This window comes from Camponotus floridanus, unplaced genomic scaffold (assembly GCF_003227725.1).
Source record: "Camponotus floridanus strain SB8 unplaced genomic scaffold, Cflo_v7.5 scaffold7, whole genome shotgun sequence".
NCBI classification, from domain to species: domain Eukaryota; kingdom Metazoa; phylum Arthropoda; class Insecta; order Hymenoptera; family Formicidae; genus Camponotus; species Camponotus floridanus.
The window spans coordinates 2,988,142-3,009,661 of NW_020229838.1; the positions used below are offsets into that span (position 1 = coordinate 2,988,142).

The 21,520-nt window shown below is 39.6% G+C and overlaps 1 protein-coding gene across 4 annotated transcripts in view; it reads left to right on the forward strand.

The window, feature by feature from the left end:
• Window positions 1-21,520, forward strand: part of LOC105248427 (heterogeneous nuclear ribonucleoprotein K) — a 91,158-nt gene that overhangs the window by 4,179 nt on the left and 65,459 nt on the right. The window contains exon 1 of one of the 4 annotated variants that reach the window (XM_011253198.3): window positions 20,989-21,206. The exons of the other annotated variants lie outside the window; for them this stretch is intronic. The gene's annotated coding sequence lies outside the window, so the exon portion shown is untranslated. Of the gene's footprint in view, window positions 1-20,988; window positions 21,207-21,520 lie in introns of those variants that run through there. 4 annotated transcript variants of the gene reach the window in all.

The following is a 21,520-nucleotide window of genomic DNA, read 5'->3' on the forward strand; positions in this document are numbered from 1 at the left end:
TAAAGAAAACGCATAATGTTGTTTCTACGAAAAAATATGTAATTTGCAATTAACAATTCCATATTTTTTCTCAAAAACAACTGTATATTTTCTTTACACCAATCAATCCCTCTCATTATTTTGTACATAAAAGTATTAAGGTAAGATAATCAAAAAATTGAATATTTTACAAGATATTTTACGATTTATGTAAAATTAAGAAACAATTTCAAGCCTCATAACTCGGAAAGTACTTAATGAAAACTAACTTAATTTTAGTGTTTTGGAAAGCTCTCGAGATAAGCTACAAGAATATGTAATAAAAAATAGGCGGTTCCATTTAAAAAATTGATGGTGACTTTCACGTGACTTTCAAGTAACTATTTAAGGTTAAATTAATGACACCATCTTATGTCTCCTTTAAAACCATATAACTTTTGTCTGAAACATTTTTTCGTATCTCGCATATTTTTGCCTGTTAAGATTAAAATGAATCACCCTGTACAAGATCTGACCTACCTAAAAAAATTACGTTAAGTCATCATAACGCTCGCGTATAAATTTTATAGAGGAGACCCGGGCGATGTGACAATTTTCCATGCAATTGTTTGGATTATTGAAGAAACTCTTTAATCGGGACTAGAGAATGTGAATAAGGATGTTTCTTTCCAGTTAAGCAATCGCTCTCTCCGCGACGTGGAGGAGCCGAATTTGCGAATTAATGAGCAATTAGGACTAGCTTGACTGGCGTCCGAGCATCGTTACGTCGGGCGGTATAATAGATGCGGGAGCTCTCGGTCGATTCTAGGTCTCGAGAAAACGCCCGGCGTGGGTCAGCCTTGATTACTTCGCAGTCTCCGCGCGAGCTTGTCTCACGATTTATGCAAAGGGATCGACCGCCGCCAACCGCCGGTCAACCTTGATTACACTTTTATCACTTGAAACGGGTCCGGCACTTTCAGCGCGTAGCAGCGCGTAACACTGACACCGCGCGCGCGTGTAATAACACGTGGACAATGGATTGACCTAGTTGGGTGTAATTTTACAATCTGGCTTACCCGGTACGTGTTTTTATGTTAAATAGCTCGTAGGACGTCATTCGCGGTCGGCGTTGATTATTTCCCACGCGCGACGTAATCGATACCAGCGGCGGATCCGGAGGGGGCGGGGGGAGGGGGCGAAGGGAGAGGAGAGGGTGCAAAATGATTTTACGCGTATATATATATATACATATGTATATATTATTTTGCACAATCGCCATTTGCAATTGACGCCCTTAGGCGCTGCGATATTTCGCGGATTGTCGGAAATAATTGATGCAACCGTTTTACGGACATTTAAAATGGAATGAAAAAAAAGGGGGGGAAAAATGTGCACGCATGTACCATACGTCGAGATTATTTAGTTAAGAGATATAAATAAGCTTTTTTTTTGTATATATCGTACGTGACCTACGGAAGATTAAGAAGCGGAAGAAAAACGTCTCTCGGGCACTTTAGCTTTCGTGGAAGGCGGAAATTAATGGTTTATTTTATTCGCTGCAGAAGACTCCGTGACTTTAATAACGGCGGCAAGTTTCGCGCTATCTCGCGCGCGATGGATGACGAAACTCTTAATTAGATATCGGAAAAATAGAACTTTCCGCGTAGATCCGTCTCACGGACGAAATGAGATATTTTGTTTCCGTAACTAGCGAACTGTATTTCGCTGAGCGATAAATTAACCATGTAATTCTCAACTTTCCTCTAGTTGATTACGTTCGATTTTCCTCTCTCTTAAAAATTATTTACTCGCTAATTGATTTAATTCCAATGCGTCGCGAAAAAGAGTTGTTATTCCGGGTAACTGTATATTTAAAATAATATTGTTGTGCGTTTTTATAAAGTATAATTTTCAAAGTATTGGTAAAACAATAAAGAGAAAACAAATAGCGATAATTAAATTAAATTAATAACTATTTTCTTTTTTTTTATTTGCTTGCCATCCAAGCTATAAATTTCTGGCATTTAATTAATTTTTTTTATACTCGCGTTTGGCGAGGACAGTTGGCGGATACAAATTTTTTTCGCGGATTCCAAGTAAAAACGATACGACGTGTCATCGATTTGCACACTTTTGTCACGTTCTAGTTAGCCATTTGTCTGAGGAGAGCGGGCGGCTAAGTAAAGTGTAACCGCTTTGTGTAAATGACATGGATCTAAAATAGGATAGACTATGTTATGCAATCAAATCGATAAGATGTTTCCGCGATAGCTGTTCAAATAATTTTTTCATGTATTTCCTTTTCTCATCTGTCTCTCTTTTTTTATTTATTTGATATCTTCCTCCTTTAATTTTTTAGATCTCTCTGATAGAAGGGAATGTTTTCCACTCCGCGAGAAATCCGAAAACAATGTCTTACGTTCGTATGTGCTCCGTTTATACCATTTATAAGAACGCTAATACTTTAACACGTGTCTAATTATGATGACAGGTGCGAATTCATTGGTAATTATTGGTAATTGGACGCAAGCAATTCGTGTGGTTGCACATCTATTCGCCATGCACTATTTGCGCTAATGTAGGATATTATTTTACCACTATTAGCTATTCATATACGAGCCATTGAAAACCAGGGTTCTAGTTCGAGTACTTTACATAATGATGCGGATTGGTTAATTACAATTACACATCACAGACTTTCTACATACATTTGTAAGATTTTTCTTACACGCCTAAGGCTGCTTTTGAAGCAGTCTACAGAGAGATTCGATGTTTTGCATACAGGCTAGATTTTTAAAAAGGATTTTATGAAAATAAAAAAATTATTAAAAGAAGGATTTTTCGTCCTTCGACAAATAAAAATTTGTTAATAAGTCCGACGATATTGCAGGTAGCTCTTAGGATGACACGCGAGAAGATGGAATATGTCATGTTGGCTATTACGAGGGCGATTGCCCAAGAGGATTGCGACAACGTCACGGCATTCCTTATCGCGTCCTCTGCCGCGGAGTTTCCCTTTTTGAACTTCGCCTCCTTTCATCCTCGTCCCTCGCCATCGCCATCGCCAACTCGTAGTCCTTGGATCGAGCACTTTTACGCGACGCTGGAATGCAGCGGTTCGCCGGCTGTGTGTGTCGTTCATCTATCTAGGTCCTCCCCGTTCGCATAAAAACAACGTGCGCGTAATTCTTCGTTGCCTTTTCTTTTCGCGATCTCTTATGGCATTCGCGAGGTTACGAGATTACTCGTTCCGTTAATTCTTGCGCTCGTCGGTTTGCGACGTCGAGTGGAATTTTATCGTTGCTTCAATTGCGCCGCGTTTCCACTTTCAATTGCGACACTTTTTTTTAACAGCGTAGACAGAGTAGACTGTCTTCGGTCCATGCCGATTGAGTCTCGCGATTGTTTTTCAGATTGCTCCTTTCTCGAGCTCATATTTCTATTCTTTAAAAGTGTTTTGTATATACAATCTCGGCAAAAAGTAGCTGAAAATCAATATTGACGAATATATCCACTTTTGGTGTATTTTGAGTAGAGAAATTGCGTGGAATATTACGATTTGATCTTAGCTACAGTACAGAGATGTATTTTTTAATATTTAAAAAAGTCACGTTAACTTGTATAAATAGCGTACATAAATGAACAACCGCCGCTATTTTTTTCTTTTTAATACAAATTTAATGCGCGGTGAAAGTATAATAGTGTTCGAAAAAAAGCTCCGAAAGAATGAGAAATAATACTGGAGAAATGATAGACACATTTTATCGAGGGAACAGATAAAGGAAGTTCGTTTAATATCATTCTATATACCAAATCTTTTTCTCCAGAAATTGTGTTCTTGTATCTTCAATTATTACTTGTCCCTTTTTCTCGACATATCCATGTTTGTTGCGTTGATTCCATCATCACAATAATCTCAATTTTTTTATATAAAATAAAATAAACTCTTTAAATTAAGGATGTTTTGTATGTATAATTCCAGCAAAAAGTAGCTAAAAATCAATATTGATGAATATATCCACTTTTGGTGTATTTTGAGTATGAGAAATTGCGTGGAATATTACGATTTGATCTTAGCTACAGTGCAGAGATGTATTTTTTAAATTTTTATTACGTTTTTAATAAAATATTCCGAATTTTGTTAATCGAAATTATTAATTTTTGGCAAAGAATTTCGCCTTGTGACAGATACATGGCTAACTTGATTGAATTATATTTAATAACTTTTTAACCAGTTAATACTTGTATAATATTATTCGACCAAATATTTCCTCTGTATCTAAACTTTTGCATATTTTAAACAAATTCTGAATATTATTTCCATGTGTTTTTATCATTTAAATCGATGTGGTTATAAGAACACATGTTAATATTCGGTGCAAATTAAAATCCTTATAACTTGTGAACGCTTTAGTAAATCGATTTAAAAATTGTACTGAAGATTCTAAACATATGTAAGGACATTCTGTACAATTCTCATTAAATTCTCAATATTTTGAAAATAGGTACAAAACATCCTTAATGCGGAGATTTCTTTTCAAATACATCTCTTGGAGCGTATGTTCGCGACAAAGGAATGGTTGAATAGGCTGCGAATTCTGCATCTCATTAATCACGACGCATACGAGTATAATGAGTCAAGTGTGACTTGAAAAGGATTAATACGATGTACCGGCAGATGTTGTTTTACAAGCGTAGACGTAGTAACTGGTAACGATGAACGGATGATATTGATGGCGTGCCTGGTGTGTTGCTTTGAAACAAAAAGCGGCGTCATGTAGGGATTAGCTAAGAGGATTGAAGGTGGCGAGCGCGATATCGCGCACGTGTGTCTGTCGGATTAATGCGCTCGTACGAGAGCACGCCATTAAATCTGATCGTCGTTCTGCCGCCAGATGAAAGAGATTCACAATTGTACGTAATATTAATTGCAATATTTTCAACCTGTGTATATTAGTCGGGAATTGTACGTTATCGATCATTGTTTCGCGATGCGGATCGCGTTATTCGATTACACAATTGCATAAACATCATCCTTATTTTTTTTCCCCCTCCCGTTATTTCTTCACTTCCGGTAAAAGAAAAAAAGGCCACGCGATCGTACGCGTCTCGAGCTGTAGAAGAAGCGCGTTGTGAGAAATCTACGTGCAAGATATGTATCGTTTTAAAACGCTCTCCGTTTACGTAATCAGAGTTAACCATTCAGGTAGGGTAAGGGAACTCGAGAAGCCGGGGATCGGAGAAGATCGAGCATCAACGGCTCTAAGCACGCCGCTCATTCCTATCTCTCGTAACTGAACGTCGAGCTTCGTAACTGACATCGTCGTCGTCGTCGTTTACGTAACAAGTTCGCAGACAGAACTACACAGCTCGGATTACCTGCATGCCAGGTGCTGTTGCTCAAACTATCTTCTGAGAACTGCTTGTCAGACGGGTCATGTGTAAAACGCGATTAAAAGAGACGGCCGTAAAAAGTTGACGAGAATATCTCTTGAATTTGAATATCTCTTTAATTCGGATTATTTAGTTTGCCACATTAAGTGCGCGGTTTAATTCGCGGATACGCTATAGTTTATAAAAATTATTTTATTATTTTATAATAATATTTAAATTATTTTATTATTTTATAATAATATTTAATTGTTTTAATCTTTGATGAATATTTTTCATTTTAATAATTATTAATTTTGTCATTGGAAATGTTCTACACAAAAAAATGAGCAGTTAAATAAGATTGTTGTTTTATATTAATCGAAAAATCATCGAATAATAATCGAAAATTAATTGTTGGCAAAGCAAATCGATAGTGGAAACACTTGTTCTTCTCATCGGGAGAGAATTTGTCGTTTCTCCTGGCCGACATGTTCCAATTAAAGACTTCTGACATTAATGGCCGTCTGAGTTTATCTTTCAATGAATGGAAACACTTGGCCTTGGATAATTCGCGCAAATTGTTCTACGATCGCACAATCGCGGTGTAACCGCTTTTTCATGCATCTATCAATTGATCAAATACATGTGCTATTTGATTTAAAGATAATTGTGACAATTCAGTGAACGTGCAAAAAAAAATTGTTCAATGATGAAATTAGCAATGAAAAAATATTTTCAAAAATTAAGAAACAATTGATTCAATATTTGATCATCTTACGTAAAAAAAAAATCATATAAAATAATTATATTACAAAAATGATAAAATCACAAAGTAATTATGTTACAAAATGTCATTCATTTTTATTTCACGCGGAATTCTCTCTTTATTGGTACATGTAAGTCAAAAGTCTCTCGAGCATCGAGACGCATCGAATTTCGCGTGGATCACGTGGGCGTGAATGTCCGTGGACCTTATGCAGGTGCGCCAGCTTGTGTTTGACCACGATGCAAATGCGTCCGGCGTGGAACCTCGTTCTGACATGTCAGGTGACCTTGAACTTGGCATTGGGCGACCCCGTGCATCCTCTCACTTTTGCGAGAACATGAAACTTTTACTTTCACTTTGCACCGGATTCTCGTTTACGCGTCCTTAATGCACGCAATGTAGGCCGAACGAAAGGAGAGCGGCGGCGGTGGCGGCTGCTGGTCCGCCGCAACATCTTTCGACGTAGATAAATCGATCGCGATGAAGAGAGAGAGAGAGAGAGAGAGAGAAAGAGAGAAAGAGACTGAGTTTCTTCGCGAGGTTAAACGCTTACGTGTGTCATTTATACTCCTTCTCCGATATGATAAATTGTATTTTTGAGTCGTTCTTTTTATACACGCAATCTCTATTAGATGTATGTATTAAGATAACAACGTATGTAAGACTCGAGCTTTACCGACTTGGTATCAATGGAAAGTGTTTGATTCACAAATTACTGGAACAGCTGCGACAACAAGCGGTGCCAGAGGATTTCTCGGAGCGTGACGCTCATTGTTCCGCGCGATCTTGGCACGCTTCGACCGTGCGATGAACGTTCAAACCAGTCGAAATTCTTGCGAATTACGAGCGAATTACACGCTCAAACGCCGCTCTCTGCATTTTCACTGACGCGCCGTAAAATACCGCGTAAATATGCGCGGTATCTCCTCCCTTTTTTTCACGAGCATTGATTTGCGCCGCCTCGTTTTGTCAATAATCAGCTGTTCCTGACGCGTGTTCGCGTGATCGCGTGCTTGGTTACTTTGAAGGAGTAATTAAATGGTCAACTCCTGTATAGCTGTATCTGATCCGGATTTGTCTCTACTTTTAGAGATAAGCCCGCTCGCTAATATTAATGGAATAGCACTGCCTGATGTAGTAATACCCTCGAAAAAACTTTCCGCGTAAACGACGTTCATTAAGCGCCTGCTTTATTTCAAAGGCTATCTCTTGGATGTAAATTATTTTATCTCGCCGCGCGGGACAAGCGCATAGATAAGAAATTATATGGAGTAAAACTTGCGTTTCCTTAAATATATATTTCGCGACATTTTCATCGTTAAAGTTGAGATACGTTGGAAATATGTTATAGGCACATCTATCGCCGATGCGATGGGAATTTAAAAGTAGAAAAGAACAAAGAATAACGCGAACGAGTTGAAGTAGGATACAAGAGATTATACGAGTACATCATTTTAGAGCTGTAAAATTTTTTTACTCCCGCAAAGTTTAATCTTGAAACGTTAATGATTCGCATTAAGCTAAAAGGGACTACCTCATTACCTATGTACATAGAATTATGTTACATCGCTTGCGTAAAACTATGTAGTAACGCAGTAAGTTATTCCCGGTAATTATTCCATAATTCCTCTGTATCGAAATGCAAAGTTAATCAGATGGGAATGAGGTTGTAAACGCACATGCAAACGAAACGGTTTCGGCATTCTCAGTTATTTTAGTACCTATTTGCCCTTTTGCCAACTTTGAGCGTCTTCAAATATATCTTGACTGCCCTGTCTTTCGTGTATGCGTCCTATTTCGTAGTTCATCCGTTAATACAGACGTACACTCGTGTTCGTACCTCGGTTCGTGAACGAGTACCGCACTCGTGAGAACAAAAGAGACGAGTAATTCGCCGGAGGATGATCCCGCCGGCGTCGTATTCATTGTACTCACTTCGGATAGAGAAAAGCTAAAAAGAGGTGGGTCGATAGGGTTATTTCGTTCTACGAGGTTCGAGAGATTTGCAAACCAGCTTCGCAGACAAGTGGAAAAAGGAACTTTCTCTCCTTTCTCGAGAAATTCTTTATCCACGACTCTCGTAAATCAAATCGTCGAAGCCTTCCCCCTTCCCCGAGAGAACGATTAATCCCAAATTAAAAACGAATCGAATTACGGAAGAAACGAATCGAGTGGAATTCTTTTCGTTGGAAAATGGATCTCGCTAGGCGAAGGGTTAAATTCTCCCTTCCCCCCCCCTCCCCCCCCGTCCTCGATCGCACTTGAATGGTCCGATAGAGTATCCGACAAGTACCCTGACTTTGCAATAATTCTCTCTTTTTCATCTCTTCTCTCCTCTTCGTTTCCTCTCATTCTCACCTTTCTCGTTATCGATCCGTCTGCCGCGAGCCGCGAGAGAAAGATGCCGAAAGGTGTGCTTCGTGCATGGATTTTAATCTCGTACTTTGTTAACTTTCGCAGTACGTTCATTTATACGACTGGGAAATCGTTCCTCCTAGCGTTCCTTTTACTCTCTCATTAATTAATGCGGCATTTCTGCGTGCGCTTGCCACGGTCTCGCGTTTTTACTTTTTTTAATTATATCTGTAATTGTTAAAAAGATTTCGCGCGAATCCCTTTCGATTCGATTTTATCGAGTGAGTTAGGTTAAAAAATGGATCTGCGGGATAAAATCGCTCGCGACAATGAACACGGTTAGGAGAGGTCGAAGGGTTAAATCGAGCATCAGTTCCGCATTGCGGTCCATTGCGTGGTTTACGCGCTATCTCTCGTCTCGGGATTGGGCTCGCTCGTCTCCTTATTGCGTACTTCGCCAAGGCTCTCGCAAGTCCCTGACGAGCATCTCTTTGGAGGGCCTCGGGAACGGGAATAGTACGCGACGTAAGAGATAGAGCCGTTCGTGAATTATTGAGAGTGGCGTGTACGACTCCGCTGGCAGCAACGTGGGGAGCATCGTCGCGGTCGTCCTGTCGCCGAGACGCCTCTTCGTCTGCATTCGGGATCCGCGATACGACTTAATGTTACATCGAACGATCGGTTTCGGCGAGTGAAGGAAATTTAAAATTCATCCGGTCATTTTTAAACTAGCATTTCGTAAGAGACAATATGTTTCTCCAAGTCTACACGGAAAAAAATAAGTGGCGAACTTATATACTTAAACTAACGCATTCATTGTTCGTATACACGCAACAATTTATAATCTTCTTAGGAGAAATTAATAATTTTAAATTTCAACAATATTACAGTCTTATTTTAATATTGCAATTGTCACCTCAAGAATATATAATTATTTAATTCCACTTTAAGAAAATTATAATCTTTGATTTAAAAATGTTAAATATATTCGATGCCCGATCGAGGCTTTCTAATGGAATACACAGTACGCAAAAAAAAATTCAGAGTGTCAGCATCATGTGAAAGTGCACGTAAACAAAAATATCGTCTCTAATTTTGCAAGGTAAAATATTTTTTTTGTCAATCTAAATTGTCCGCGATAATATTACACAGAAAGAAAAAGTGTCAAATCAAAACTTGTATACTTAAATTAACGCGTTCATTGTTTCGTATACACGCAACAATTTATAATCTTCTTAGGAGAAATTAATAATTTTAAATTTCAACAATATTACAGTCTTATTTTAATATTGCAATTGTCACCTCAAGAATATATAATTATTTAATTCTACTTTAAGAAAATTATAATCTTTGATTTAAAAATGTTACTTTCCATCTAACATTGTTTCTTTTCCATTCAAAAAAGTTAAATCTTAAATCGTAAGAATATATTTTTCTTCATTCAACTATATAAAATAGCTTCGTTCAAGTAAGCAATTATATTTTTCATTAATTAACGCAATATAATTTCATTTCAAAATTATTAAAACTAGATATATTTTCAAAACAAGAATATCCTTTTTTCTGCGTACCTGAAGAAATGTCATTTCTCTCTGTCTCACTTTGTGTGAGAATGTCGAGTATATTATATTTATTACAACAGATGTATATTTATTTTAATAGGACTTTGAAAATTGTCTTACTTTGGGGGATTTTGCACAATTAATAAAATACACACAAATAAAATAAATGATTAATATATCAAGCGTATCGTTCGTTAGGAAATATCTTCGCTTGGATGACATCAACGCGGATATCTCATATTTCCGCTCCACATCGATAGGCCGATGATGTAACGAATCATTCCGAACAGAAGCGAGTAATCTAAGAGATGGGTATATCACTCGTCTTCAGCTGAACAAATCGTATGGTTTCAGATCATCTTATAACGATTCTAATTGCGACGCTCATTAATGCTGATAATACCGAATACACGTTCTCGTTAAATTCTTCTAGCATATGTGGATGAATAAATCACATTTGCCTTAAAAAAGCGCTAAAAATAAACACGGTAATATATTCGGAAAAAATATATATATCAATTTTTGCCATCTTCCCTCTCGAAACTTTCAAGCGAAACACGTAAAGCGTGCATAAATAATGCTAACATTGAAATTTTATGGTTGAAAACATGCTGAACAAATTCATTTACGATCTAACGAGCGCGTCACGCATCGTCCCGCTAACCCGCCTTCGCCTCCCACGCAATCACCCGATGCGTTCAGCTAATTACATTACGCGACTGCCTCCCACGCGAGACGCATTCGTAAGACGAAATTATTTCGCGATGAGTAATTAAAAAGTCCTGCGTCAGAGAATGGGATTTCTATCCGATCGGAAATGCGTTGGATATTAAATAGAGGATAATAAGTAGAGAGAGAGCTAATAAATTTATACGAGAGTTGGCCAGAATTGGCGCTTTCTCGCTCGATCGATCATCTCCCGTGGGTATTCGTTGTATTCGATGTAATCATATTGTATCGTATCCGACACGACGTCATGCGTCTCCATCCGCGCGTTTAATTTATGATATATGCAAGAGCGAAACTACGTGATTTGCAAGCGTGTCTATCGCGCGGCCAGCGTGGGAGCGTGTTCCATCGCCGGGATCGACTTTTTATTGGGTCGGCAGTTTTTTTTCTACGCCGAAGCGTCAACGCGCGGCGTGTGGCACACACAGTGGCGTATTCGTTACCTGAAATATCCTCTCATAAATTTTCAAGCGGCAAGCTGAATCCTTGCCCGACTCGTGCATATCACTCGCGCGCGAGCCACGTCCTTTGGCAGTAAGTAAATTACTTGGAAGGTCAGTCCGTCGTACGATAGAACGTCGCGAATAAGCTTACGACGCAATAAGTCTTATATTAAATAAATTTCATTGTTGCGGAATTCATTTGTTTAAAGGCAAACAAAAAGTAAATAAGCTCGTTGCCAAATTGCGACTCGTAACGTATATACGATTGTTCCGTTTATTTATCTTTCTCTCGTACTTTCCGTCTTCTCTCTCTCTCTCTCTCTCTAATAAAATAACAAATATTCCATTTTAAAAAATCTATATAATATCAGAAAAAAAATACAAAAAAGGAAATAAAATGGTACTATGTGAAAAAAAGTGATTTTAAAAATAATCCGATTAATTGTCATTTTTAATATTTTTCGCCGTATATTTATATTTTTGCGATGAGACGTACATACGTCCCCGACACAACGAGGGGGATTTCATGCTGCGTGACATAGACTTAAAGCCGCGGATATCATGGATGCAAGAGAACGGAGGAGTAGGAGGGTGAAAGGAGGAGGAATATCAAATATGCTAGGACAGATGCATGGTCCCACAGTAGTTTGCCATTCTTGCCGGTTTCGCTCTTTCCGATACTTGTTCCCTTTAAACGTTTCCTCCTCCCCCCCGTGTTCCTCCCCTTTGTATCTCCGTCTCTGTCCAGCCACCTCTGCCCTCGGCGCTCTCTCCTTCTCGTCGTGCGTTTCTCGCGTCTACCACCCTCGCGGAGCCCTCTCGATCGGCCGTTTTTTTTCCTCTTTCTCGCATAATTATAGTTTCCATTGTTGCATGCTATAGCCAGTTCATGATAGCTTGGGAGTATTTTTTACTACGTTACGCCGTTGTGCCTTTCGTGGAAAAAGTTCACGTTTCATGAACGTGTCTTTTATTATTTATTCCGCACCGCTAAAACCGCTTAATATGATTATGTGCATACATCTCCATTTACCATGTATATACATCTTCATAAACTTTTAGGAAAAAAAATGATTTAACTGCTGGAGAAAGTCCTGGTACATAGATCTTTGTACAAGTTGAAAAAAAAAACGTAATTAATAATAATTACGCGGAGACCACTGCGTGTATTTCAATTTGAATTTCGAGATGCGATGAGATTTATGTGTATATTTATATTTTTGTCAACGGAGAAATTCCTGCGATTCTAGCTCCCCGGCGGTCTCTTCCGCCGGATAAAGTAGTAAGCTCGATTTAGCTAAGACTCGAAATCCGGCTTAATGATTATGACGAGATGGGATACGATGGTTCATATGGATCTCCGCGAGTCATCCTTTGTGAGTAATCCGGATTTAAATATTGAACTTTGACTAGCATCTTCCATCTTGCTCATGTTTAACGTAAACTTCTACATCTCGCGTCCTATCATATTTCAATCTTCTTTTTCTGTGTACTTTCTATACTATTCAAATATTTGCAACTTTTAAAGCAAGCGACCTTGAGTGCCTCACTATTTACGATCATGGGAAAACTCATGTTTTACCGCAGGAACAATAGCAATGTTTGTAAGGTCGACTCGCAAAACATTAATATACAACTTGCATAATAAATAATTCTTTCTTAATTCTAACTGTACGCGCGCATTTTGTAGGAAAATATTAAATTAGTTAAAACATACATATTCTATAAATTTTTTTCTAATAGAGATTTATGTATGTGTGCGAGGTATAATTTTCGAGTATAATTTTAAGATAATTAATATTAATATGATTTTAATTCCATGGAAATGCATGCTACATTTTAATTCATTCGCGAAAAATTTGCTTCGAAAAATTAGACCCGTGATTTAAGTCAAGGGTACATTATCTTTACGCGAATTTAGATTTGCACGTTGGATCTTCGAAAGGCATCGATGGTCGAGAAGATTGATATTTATTACGCTCGTCGAGGCAATCTAAGAAGAATAAGACGAAAAGCCTTCCGCGCGAGACGAGAGACTACCTGCCTTTTCAAGCCTTATTCCTTCGAAGCGATAAGTCATGCATTCGAATGTAACGAAACAGTATCGCTCGATTCAAGTTTTTTGGCAAAACGATTCGACGAGATACCTTTCGTTTCTCTTTTCTCTACGGGCCGGGGTTTGGGCTCGCGTTTCCCACGGGACCTCCGAGGAGGAACAAACACCCGAAATTCTCTCCTACGTCGGCTCCCCCTCGTCAGCACCTTTCGCGGATTCGATCGAAATCCACTTAACTCGCCGCCGCGGCACTGATTCGATTTTCGAGATTCACCGGGTCTTCGGCTCGATACGCGCGCGTCCGAGGGTGAAAGAAAGGAGATGGAGGTCGGTGGTAATAGTTCGTACGTGTGCTCGCGTAAACGTGTGCGGGAGCTTTCGATAGGCCCGACGAGAGTCGACGTGCACTGAGCGCGAGGGAGGGATGAAGGGGGGGGGGAGGTTGAGAGCGCGATTAATTATGCAGAAAACGTGCGATCGATGAAGGAACATACACCCTTAAAATATTGATACCACGAACGGTCTCTACTACCATAACCGCCGCTTTCTCTCCGCTATTCTCTACCCTCGATCTAACAACCGCCGCCGAGGCCGAGGGGGCTGCTCGCCTGCCTCGCAGACTCTCTCGATTGTGTGCTCTATACCTGTAATATCGAATCCACCCAAGTGAAAAGTAATATTCGCCTCGGGACGTGGGCGGGCGTTCGGAAACTACCATATGCCTGCTTTCCGTGTTTCATCCATCTGCATACTTTATTATTACAGTCGCGGTAATTTTGCTTTGTCTCGTCACGCTGGCCGGCCGTTTGAAATCCTCCGTGGAAACCGAAGACCATTTTGGATCTCGATCCAAGTTTCTCGATTCGCATAAATTCGATCTAGTCTCCTCGCCTATCTTAGAGATCGTTTCTCGGAGGATTTCGCGGCGCGGAGCGACGAAAAAGGCGGCATTTGCAGTTGGCGGTTTTCGATTGTGCAAGAAACTGGTACACGGCGTTTCTCACAGGATCTCTCGTTTCTCTTTATTACATTCCAAATGACGTGGGGGAGATAGTCAATCGTGCAGCTTCTTTTCATTCGGTATAATCACGCCTAATAACAGCGATTGCGACTGACGGAGAGAAGCCACGAATAGATATCCCTGTCCCTCTCATTTTTTTTTCTTCTACGATGGCGCTAATCGTCTCCTTCTCGAGACCGGCCCAAAGTATCCGGAGAGAATCTCGTCTTATTATTTCATAGACGCGCAAGAAGAGTTAATAGGAAAGTTCCGTTCGCGGGCGAGAAGATTTCTGTCGCGGAACTTTTAAGTTCGTCAATGCCGCCGCGCGCCAACGATAAGAGGAGAGAGAGAGAGAAGGAGGAAGGAGGCGGAGAGGGGCGAGAGCGCGGCATTTTCACACTTTCCTTCGCCGAAGTTGGAGAAACTCGGAGGAAAGCCTGCCGCGAGAGGTTTCGCATTTTCTGCGGTACATTGAGCGGGACGCAAAGTTCTCACGCCGAGTTATATCGCGTTCCAATCAAAGGGAGAAACGACGCATACTTGATTCGCCGAAAGAAACGTCTCCTCTAATGCCTATTATCGTTTCCATGACACACCCCTCCGGTGTTACATGGTTGCAAATATTACGGTCGAACGTTTATCGAAATTTCTTGCACGATACAGAAAGTTTGCGTTTGCTTTTTTTTTTTTAACACTGAGTAAAATTGCTACTATTAATTGTTGCAGCAATGCAATATTGTACAAGAGGAATGGGGTAATCTTTAATTATAAATCGATTTGTATAACGTTACATTTAGCTGTTTTGAAATTATAGTGTTGGTGAAACATAAACAACATTACAAACTGAAAAATTTGCGACACTGATTTCTATCCTCCGAGTCACGTTTCTGCAACATGATGAAGTGTACTCGGCGGAACGCGATAAATTTATCGGCAGGAAATAACGGAGGAATTGAGCAGATGTATAAAAAATACACAAGTCTTATATAACATGGGCAAATAATTCTAATATTTTCATATTTTATTACACATTTATTATAAATTTATTTCATATTTTTTAATTATGCCAAATTATATTTTATCAAATTTATATAGTTGTAGAAATAGCTGTAACATTTAATTCGATTAAAATGGTCGAATCGAATCTTATCGGCTCTTCTTGTAAACATGACGTTTCTTATTTCTAAAAGTCATGCATATCGATCGTCTGGCGTTTATTTTTATCGTATATTGAGATGAAAATAAACTCGAGAATTGGCACGAGAGATTCGATGGCGAGTGCGCATCAGAAATATTGGTCACGACCGATCCAATAGCGAAGACTTCAGCTGCTGGATCCCATCGCATTCATAATTTTTCCGTTATATTTTCGGCGAATCTGTCGGATCTGCAGAATAAATCATTCTCTCTCTCTCTCTCTCTCTCTTCTCAGTCGCACGTGTAATTACGTAACCTACGACTTTCGCAAGCGCACATTCCCGAGACTGTAAACGTGAGTAACTTGCTCGAGCACTTTTGACGTGTAAACTCGCAATAGAATTATATCTTCATGCGAGCTAACACGCGTATATATTAAGATATGACTCAGGAATTGAAAGGGTTAATTACAATATCCATCGCACCTAGTGTCTTATCTGTTTATTAGTTTAAATCAAGGCGATTATAAATTCTCCGAGATTCCCGCCGCAAGAACGCTTCTTTCAGGGAAGGAAGGACCTATCTTGAAAGTATCTCGCGTAAAATGATCCTAGAGGAATGAAGAAATTGCGCCGGTTACCGCCGTTTGATCGCGAACGATGAAAGCGTTTTCGCACGATGGAGAAGACCATTGTCCTTGCGCCGGAGCCGGTTTCGAAAGCTGAAAAAAATCGCCGATACGAGGGTGGGGCGGCGAAGAGCAGAAAGAGAGAGAGAGAGAAAGAGAGAGAGAGAAATAGTTGTACTCGCGGTTGTACTTGCCTTCCTTCTAGTCGAAGATGAAAACAGTCCGAGGAATCTTTCTCACGACCCGGGGGCATCCTGGGATCATCGTGTCGAAGAACTGCGAGCTGAAATGAAAGGGAAGGAGACGACTGAAACGAGAGGACTAGCTTTCCTCCTCGCTCGCGCTCCGGATGTTCCGCTCGTTTATTACGTCGTCGTTTTATCCGATTTTCGCCAACGTCGAGCATCATGCGCGGGCCTCGTCGACGTAAACGTGTAGGAATTTTTAGAATTTAGCGCGGCGACAAAAACGCGCCATGTCATCGTGCGACTGACGTCTATTTCTATATCGAAGATCTCGTCTTTATAGTAATCGCGATTTCAGTTAGGCGTGTCTGGGGCACGTCGCATATTTACGCTCGCGTTTTTTTTTTTCTTTTTTCACAGCCGTGAGATCGTCGACGCTTCCGTCTTGTACGCTTTTTCGTCGTAATATAATATAATTGCGCGGGCATCTCTCTTGTTTTTTCAGATCGCGATATAAACGCATCATTGTTCTCTCCCATGTTTTTGCGTCTATGAAGCAAAGCACCTCTGGTAACGATAAATTCTCCATCCGCGCTTCCTCGCTCTCTTTCTTCCCTTCGTCTTCTCCTTACCATTTTCTCTCTCTCTCTCTCTCTTTCTTTCTTTCATTTACTCTCACTCATGTATTCTCTCTTTTCATCCAAAGTTGCTCATGATTTCCGTTCGTTCACCCTTTCCGGTCATCACCCTTTCTGCCTCCACGAATCCGACATTGTTGTCTCCTCGCAACTCATTTCCGCGACTTCTTCTCGAGATCGTTTACCGCGCAGTGACAATCTCCTAACAAATTAGAGATGAACATCTACCCTTTTTCAAGAGAAGGAGTAAGGAATTTAAGAGAAAAAAGTGTAAACAGATTTATTTCTTAACATTTTTAACGAATAAGCACGCGATTCATTTACATGTTAAATTTTATACTTTTCAAGTGCATGTTTTTACTTGCAATTCTTAAGCTTGCCGCGAAATTTTAACAAGCTGCGATTTCGTACCGTCATTTCTAACTTTTACAATTATATCTTTGAGGACGATGCGCAAAGTGATTTCGCTAATGGAGAAAGATGCATCGCGTTTGCAAAATAAGAGACATGGAGATCCGCGAAGGATTTATCGTTGGCCGACTCCACGTAGAAAATGCATCACGTAATCGTCGAGTTTTGTCGTACCGCGTTTAGAAATGTTCTCACAGTCGGTCGTTCGTCATCGTCAAAGTGAATCTCGCCTTAAAGTTGCGATTCGCGTGACGTCTTAATTCCGTTCTTATAATTCCATCTCACACGCTGCGCCGTCGACTCGATAAAAGCCGGTCAGCTAATAATATCGTAAGTTTGATACATGCGAGGCTTGTTTCTGGAAGAGGGATTAAGTGGTCTTTAAAAACGGATTACTCGTTTGATATAATAAAAAAAGATACTAATGAAAAAGTAAAATAAATATTAATAGAGAAGTAGTTTGAAGAATAATTTTAAGAATCTTTTAAGAATAATATCGTATATTCATATTGAGATTTTTAAATTAAATTAATAAAATCTGAATCGAATGTAATAGCTGAATTTTTAAAAGCAGAATCCCTGAAAATTGGCACTATTTGAAGATGCAATAAGAAATTCGAGTCTGCGTTGTTTTAGATTGGCAGGCACATTTGTCATATTTTATTAGGTCGGATAGATACACGATCGTGTGTGGGCTTAATTGACAAGCGGAATTGGTAAACTCGTTCACATTGTGCAGGACAACAAGGTTGGCGTGCCGAGTAATACGGTTTCCTCTTAAAAACAAGGCGAACCAATCGAACCAGTTTCCGTGGAACGAGCAACGTGCACGATATTATCTAATTTCTGAATTATTTATCGCACCTTGCCCTTCTTCCACTGAAATCGTGAGTCGTTTTTGTATTTTGCTATCGATTTACGGCGCGATTACGATTATTTAATGGTACGAATGTTTAATTATTTCCGCCACGTTTTTCGTTTTGCTTTTGTCGACCATTTGTTCGCGATATTTGCTTTGTCTTTTGAGCGAATAAACGCTGGTTCCATTCAAACGTTGTGTATCTAGAGATTTTGGCAATTTAAAATTATTTATTTCTCGAATGAATGATTTTATTTAGAAAAATAATTTTCTTACTTAATCCGAGTGTATAATTAGAATATTTTATTTAAAAATGTAACATTTTTTATTTAATCCAAGTATGTATCTTTGATAGTAACAACTTCGGAAGATATAATATGATATTTCGGGCCAAGATATTTAAACGTGTCGCGTTTGCGGTAGAACCGTGCTGGATATCTCGAGCATCCACGCTCATTTCGTTGTCACAGGAACCGGGTGTACGAGAGCAACCGAACGATCGATAACACGGATAATCGAACGTCGAACGAGGACATACCCGCCTCGAGCGTTTCTGGTTCCTCTCCAAAGTCGCGAATAATACCGCGGGTCGTGCTCGATAATCGCTTTTTCCGAGTCTTCGCAGAGTGGATTTCGATAGTGCGAAGAGACACGTCGACACTCCGCGTCACAAATGTTCGCCAATTCTAGATGACATCGTAAAGCGTCATTTAATAGCGTCTCCGTTAGTCTTTCACGTTTGGATCATTTTTGTTCATCATATCGTCTTGTCTGCTCTTATTGAAAGAGTCATCACGTGTCAATTTAAAAATTGCGAGCTTGTCATTAAATTTGTTTTACTCATGAGTCTCGAAACCTCCTATTTTTTATATAAAAATTCAGTCAATTTAAAAATGTTTCATTTTCTTGAATGATACAGATGGAGATCAATGAGTGTAACGCGATGACATAACTTATAATTAAAATAGTTACGATATGCAATTGTTGTCTATCAAAGGGTAGAACGTAAATTGAATCGCAGCCTTTCACGTTCAGGATCACTTTTGAGCGTATCGTCTTGTCTGCTCTTATTGAAAGAGTCACATGTGCTAATTTAAAAATTGCGAGCTTGTCATTAAATTTGTTTTACTCATGAAACTCGAAACCTCTTTTTTTAATAAAAATTTAGTCAATTTAAAAATGTTTCATTTTCTTGAACGATACAGATGGAGATCAATGAGTAATGTAACGCGATGACATAACTTACAATTAACGTAGTTACGATATGCAATTGTTGTCTATCAAATCTGTTCGATAAAGGGTAGAACGTAAATTGAATCGCAGTCTTTCACGTTCAGGATCACTTTTGAGTGTATCGTCTTGTCTGCTCTTATTGAAAGAGCCACATGTGCTAATTTAAAAATTGCGAGCTTGTCATTAAATTTGTTTTATTCATGAAACTGGAAACCTCTTTTTTTAATAAAAATTTAGTCAATTTAAAAATGTTTCATTTTCTTGAATGATACAGATGGAGTTCAATGAGTATCGTAACGCGATAACATAACTTACAATTAACGTAGTTACGGTATGCAATTGTTGTCTGTCAAATCTATCTGTCAAATCTATCCGATACAGGATAGAATGTACATTGAATTGCATTTCCCTCGTTATGAGAAAATACAATTGGGTATTTATACGCACTTGCGGCATACGTTGCGAAATTAGCAATTAGCGCTAACGGCCTCGTTGCATCTCCATCACGCGGCTTAATTCAAAATAAGACGGAACGATGCGCAAAGCGCTAACAGTGAATTCTGGGATGTAGCCAGAGAGCTACGAAGCTAATACCATTAACTCAACAATTGCTAAAGTGGCAATTAGACTTCGAAGACGAAACCGTGTGTGTGACACTTGGAACTGAGATTCGATTGTATATATGTGTGGAATGATACGAGACTTGGAAATTTGTACGCGGTGACGACCAAAATATATGTTACCCTTTTTAAGCATTGCATAGTTTTTTATACTTTTGTGTTTGTCTCTTATTTTCGAGTAATAAATCTATTAAGATATTTAAGATTATTTAAGATAATACTTTTATAAATTGAATTGAATTTTATATAATATATATAAACGCAATTTTTTTTTCAATTTGTTTTCTCGTAGACTGTTGCTTGAAAAAATTATTCGTACAAGTTTTTGAAAGCGATAAGAAGACGCGATATCTACTCAAAGTATTCTGTAAGCGTGAATTTTGGCGCACAAAACATCTCTGAACCAACAATCAAAATAGAATTTGGCGATATATCGGTAGATCCTCCGAGTCTTAAGATTGTCGCTTCGATTTAATTTCCACGATTATCCTTACACAAATACATTCTTCTCTCTGGTGATATCAAAAACGGATCCGTCGCGATAAGAGATTTTGAGCTGGCTTGAAAAATAATGATTAGGGGATGTTTGAGAGTTACACTCCGTTGGCGGTCGTGGTACCAGCTTTTCAAGTCCCTTAGCCGACGGTGACGGTCGCCTTCGACTTTCTCGAAGCCCTTCGGCATCCGAGGAGGGTAGAGATCGCCCTATAGAACGGTCGAGGGTTCGGTGGTGGAAGAAAAGCGGTTGCCCTCGAGAATTCCACCCTCCCTCCCTGCCCCCTCCAAGGGTCATGTAGGTGTTAATCGCGACGTGTGTGCGAGACGCTGAACGTAGAGGAGAACACCGGGATCGGGTAGTAAGCCGCGAAATATCGACCGTAGATGTTGTTGATGCAAACGGTAACCATGGGTGACTCGGCTAGATTGACCAATTGCAGTCTTCACGGTGGCCGTACACGACCAATAGGCTCGCGGTACGCTGCCGGTTTTTTGATTGGGCGATACCAGGGATAAGAGACCAGTTCGAGGCCATCGGGACTCACAAATGAACGTGGACACTCGAAGCGGAGAACATCGGCCTGCTGCTGCGACCGTGCAAAGTGCCCGTCGTCGTTCTTGGTCGAACTTGGTCACCACATCGTCGTCCATCACCTCGCTCGTCCTCTTATCGCGTAACGCGACCCACGGATAGCGATTCGGATTTTGTGTCTATCTCTCGGTTATCGGTATCGCCGAGCCCCTTCTGCGTAAGATTCTTTTATCAATCAGCTTTAAGGTCTGGAGCTTGACTTCCAACATGACCACTGCACACTACTGTGGATGCACTTGATGTTTCGCTTTATTGTGTGTCCCGCCACTTGCTTTGTGACGGTCCTCGAGTCTGTGAGTCTCCGAGAGGCAGCGGATACGTCAGCGAATTTTTCTCGGTTTCCCTTCGACGAATTTTTTTCTATGCACCAATCGGCATCAAGTGGATGCAGCTATGCGAGAGATAATTTGTTTTATGATATGACGAATTTATCATCACTTTAGATTTTCAATTTTTCAGCTTTGAAACATG